A 5,284-nucleotide genomic window follows, 5' to 3' on the forward strand; every position below is an offset into this window, starting at 1 on the left:
TGGCTATTAAACATCGGTAACGATTAACATCTTACTGTAAAAAAAAGTTTTAATAGTCTTTTGGTCTTCTTCTCACTCTGATTGTATTCCAGCTCATAAAGTTTTGGGAGACATTCCTGCCTGAGGCGAAGGCAATAGCTTGATAAAGAGGGAGACTTTTTAAAGACCCCGAATGCCTTTTTGAACACTTCACCTCTACAGTGGGAACTGAGAGGACAATTTTGAAACACACAAGAAACTTTTGTCCATTTTTTTTTCTTTTGTCCTTTTAATGATATCAACTTCTCTAATCTTGTACAGTACTTTGACAGGATAAGCCGCCGCCTTTCCACAGCATTTCTCTGGCTTATTGCCTTGTTTATGTTCCTGATTTAAAGATGGTATGAAGCAAGAATCCAGCAGAGATTAACAGGGCCATGAGTTGTGTTGTTCAAGTTACTTGAAAAAAGTAATTAGTTACTAATTACTTATTACTTCTCCAAAAAAGTAATCCCATTACTTTACTGATTACTTATTTTCAAAAGTAATTAGATCCTTAGTTACTTAGTTAATTTAAAAAAAAAACCCTGATACACAACCTGAATATGTAATAACACAATAATAATCTATTTTCACCTGTTTAGCAGGAGTGGGGCGGGTGGAGGTTTGCCCGGTGCCGCAGCGGTCATATCATTGGGGGATCCGGGGGTTTCTCTGTGAACTTCACATTCCCGTGGCAGTGTGCTAGGTGCTTGGTCTGGTTTAAAGGTTATTTTTTTGCTGCAGAAAGAAGTTTTCTCCCCATGCAGAGTGCACAGAGGATGCTAATGTTTTTGTTATTTTTTACGGAATCAAAGTAATGTAAGTACGCCCACGCTTTAAACGATGCATGGTTGTACTCTCTACCACACTCCATATAATCCATTGTTGATCTACACACGTCTCTTGCTGCCACGGATGTCGCACACGCTTACGTCATTTTAATGAGACACTCTCACAAACAAGATCACGGCGGTTTAGTAACACATTAACGCAGTGTTCTTATGAGAAAATAACAGTAATCTAATTACTTTTTTTTGCAATAGTAGTCCCTTACATTACTTGCTACTTGAAAAAAGCAATCAGATTACAGTAACACGTTATTTGTATCATGTTAACATGGAGGTACTGTCCCAAAGTAGCGTTGCCTACTGTTTACATTAGAAGATAGGCATATGTGAGTCATTGCACACTAACAGATGGATGCATGTCAATTAATGTTTTGATGCACTAAAATGAACTGTACTATTTGAAGAGAGTTTTTGTTTTAAATATTATCAAACACTAATGACAACTGGGGCCATGTACCAGGAGTATTAGCACATTCAAACAGTGCATCATACAGTACATATTAGATCACAGAGGCTGATTTGACAAGGTTACAAGCTTGTCAGATGTGTTACGAAATGATATAAGTTCTTATAGCAAGTGCAGGGTGTGAAAACGTAATCTCTGCTTTGGTAGTATTTTCTACAGTGATGCATATGATAGTTACGTTTACATCAGTTTCTTCAAGAGTCCTATTTTGTCAGACAAATCCATTTAAAGGAAACCACTGGGAACTGCTGCATATATTTCTCTAGAACCATGACTGACATGCACAAGTGTGCACATATGGAGCACTGAACAGAACCCATGCAGATTACCAACCATACTTTTTTTTTGAGAAACTGGTCTAACAATGGAAGAAAGACATTCAAATGAGATATTCCCTTAATTTTTTCTGTTATGTCATATTTACGTAAGAATGTGCTTTATTTTTGTAACCACTTTGCATTAGTACACACATTTTCCTGGAAATTGTGTACAGGTCGATTTACAAAATCATTGGTTAAGCTTTAGGACACTTGTGGATTTTTTATTTGAGCTTTTTTGCTTGTTTGGTGGGATTTTCCATTTCAATGGGGAAGTCAGATAAATTGTGATCTTGATAACCCACACCTCTAATACAAGAGTAAGGATTGTGGGGATAAATGCTATTGAGGCGATCCTCAAAGGAAATTCCTATCTCCGCCAGGTCAGAGGATGTTTGGACTCCAGTGCCTCCAGTGTCACCTGTAGTTCAGGCTCCAGTGTCCCCACTACCCGTAGCTCAGGCTCCAGTGTCCCCACTACCCGTAGCTCAGGCTCCAGTGTCCCCGCTACCCGTAGCTCAGGCTCCAGTGTCACCGCTAGCTCCGTCACTCGTTCTGTCACCAGTCACACTCATTTACTCCATGCAGGGAGAACATCTAATTTCCACCCAGGGTGTTTCTCGCGTTTTAGCTGCTTTGGGCACAGTTATGCACTCCAGGGCCTCCCCAGAGGCTAGGTTTCAGTCCCCAGCTGATTCTGGATCCCTGAAGGTTAAGCAGCCCCCAGAGAACTACACCGTGTCAGCGCTGTCTGGGCAGAGCCAGTGCTCAGCACAGCACCCATTCCCTTCATGTCTGCCAGGGTCCTGCCTCGTCTGGTCCAGCCTCAGTGCCTTCATCCTCGTCTGGTCCAGCTTCAGAGCCTTCATCCTCATCTGGTCCAGCCTCAGTGCCTTCAGCCTCGTCTGGTCCAGCTTCAGTGCCTTCAGCCTCGTCTGGTCCAGCCTCAGTGCCTTCATCCTCGTCTGGTCCAGCTTCAGAGCCTTCATCCTCATCTGGTCCAGCTTCAGTGCCTTCATCCTCATCTGGTCCAGCCTCAGTGCCTTCAGCCTCGTCTGGTCCAGCCTCAGTGCCTTCATCCTCGTCTGGTCCAGCTTCAGAGCCTTCATCCTCATCTGGTCCAGCCTCAGTGCCTTCAGCCTCGTCTGGTCCAGCTTCAGTGCCTTCAGCCTCGTCTGGTCCAGCTTCAGAGCCTTCATCCTCATCTGGTCCAGCTTCAGTGCCTTCAGCCTCGTCTGGTCCAGCCTCAGTGCCTTCATCCTCGTCTGGTCCAGCTTCAGAGCCTTCATCCTCGTCTGGTCCAGCCTCAGTGCCTTCAGCCTCGTCTGGTCCAGCTTCAGTGCCTTCAGCCTCGTCTGGTCCAGCTTCAGTGCCTTCATCCTCGTCTGGTCCAGCCTCAGTGCCTTCAGCCTCGTCTGGTCCAGCTTCAGAGCCTTCATCCTCATCTGGTCCAGCCTCAGTGCCTTCAGCCTTGTCCGGTCCAGCCTCAGTGCCTTCATCCTCGTCTGGTCCAGCTTCAGAGCCTTCATCCTCATCTGGTCCAGCCTCAGTGCCTTCAGCCTCGTCTGGTCCAGCTTCAGTGCCTTCAGCCTCATCTGGTCCAGCTTCAGAGTCTTCATCCTCCTCTGGTCCAGCTTCAGTGCCTTCATCCTCGTCTGGTCCAGCTTCAGAGTCTTCATCCTTGTCTGGTCCAGCTTCAGAGTCTTCATCCTTGTCTGGTCCTGCCTCAGAGTCTTCATCCTCGTCTGGTCCTGCCTCTGTGTCTTCGCCTTCAGCGTCGCCTGGTCCTGCCTCGTCTGGTTCTGCGCTTGGCTTGCCACTTCCTCGTCTACACCTACCACGACCGGCCTTAACCTCCACACCTCCGGCCACTTTCCAGGCCTCTGGTTGGGCGTCATCGCCGTCGTGGGCGGCCTCCAGACCCCCTTCGCCTGAGTCGCCGCCGCTGCCTTCCGCACGGTCGGCCTCCGGACCAGTTCTGCCGTCGCCGCCACTGCCTTCCACGTGGCCGGCCTCTAGACCCCCTTCGCCTGAGTCGCCGCCGTTGCCTTCCGCACGGTCCGGACCAGTCCTGTTGTCTCCTTTGCCTGCGCCGCCGCCTCCGCACGGTCGGCCCCCTGAACTGTCTGGGCTCCTGTGCTGTCGGGCCCCCGGGCCGGCCCCCTGAACTGTTCTGTTTTTGGACTTGGTTTTCTTGGGCTCCGGTGTGTTTCTTTTTTGTCTTCTTTTGGTTTTGGACTCGTGTTTTGTTTTATGACATTCTAGTGCTCCTGTTTTGTTTTGCTCCGAGCAGTAGTAGTATTTATTTATTGTCATTGTCAAGAACAATGAAATTGCGTTTGGGGCTTCCATACAACCCAAAAAAAGAAGAAAATAATAAATACCCCTTAAAACCCAAGTGTACATATTTAACCCAGTGTGACTCCAATGCAATAAGACAATCCTTAGCAATAATGTTCGTAGAAATTCAGACAAAGACCTGAGAAACATGACAAAATACAACAATGCAACCCATTCAATATTATTGTACTGTGAGATATGATATCAGATATGATAGTTATCTATTTAAGAAAGAGGGGGGGGGGGGGGGGCAGGAGGGGGAAGAGAATAAAGATATGATGCACCAATGCAGACCAGTTCATTGCTATTAAGAAGTTGGATATGGTTATTGTCCGTGAGAGGGGGGCAGAGAGTTCAGGAGCCTCACAGCCTGTGGATACAGGCTGTTGGCCAGTCTGGATGTTCTGGCCTGTATAGACCTGTACCTTCTCCCTGAGGGCAGCAGATGGAAAAGGTGGCGCGCAGGGTGATGTTGGTCCCGCAGGATACTGTGCATCCTCCTCAGACAGCGAGTGGGGAAGATATTACTGATCTCTGGCAGACTTGTTCCAATAATTCTGCCAGCTTCTTTCACCACCCGCTGGAGTGCTTGCTGATCGGCCTTGGTGCAGCTGGGGAACCACACTAGAAATCCATACGTCAGAACGCTGCTGATGGCACAGTTGTAGAAGTTCAACATCAGAGATCTGGGAATGTTCTGGTCTGGAGCACATCACTATGTTCTGAAGTTTTTATCAATGATTAAAAAAAGTTCCAAGTTGAATTTTCCCTTTAAAAACGGTTGCTGTTAGTTGAATAAGATTTGATAAGACTTCATCACTTTATTCATTTTCTACCTCATGCTGTCTAGACCACATCTGCACCATCTTCCTTCATCCATACACAGTAATAAAGAGATTGTGATACATTTTGTATTTTTCTTGAAGCAAACCTATATTGGTGTAAAATCTATTAAACAAATCCAGAATCTTTGCTTCTGTGGTTGGGTAAAAGGGGGCAAGATAAAAAAATGTTTTGCACTAAATTTAAAAAAAAGTTCTGGAACAGGTTAAAATTGCCTCGTGTTTCATCCAAATTCTAATACTTAATACTCTGGAAGGTTAACCCTTTAAAGCCGGTCAGAGCGGGCATGCTCCGTTTTGCGTAACTATTGTTAAATCCCTGTAGAACCGCAATAATTTTTTTTGCATATGAAACCAGAGTTGTACTTACATCTTATGCCATCAGCTTGTCCTAGGTCACGGTTTCCTTCCACATATAGCTTTGCAAATATTGCATAAAAAGCGCTCGCA

The sequence above is a fragment of the Rhamphochromis longiceps genome, linkage group LG13, assembly GCF_057381845.1.
Source record: "Rhamphochromis longiceps isolate RC_006_pf linkage group LG13, R_longiceps_female_GT1.1, whole genome shotgun sequence".
Taxonomy (NCBI): domain Eukaryota; kingdom Metazoa; phylum Chordata; class Actinopteri; order Cichliformes; family Cichlidae; genus Rhamphochromis; species Rhamphochromis longiceps.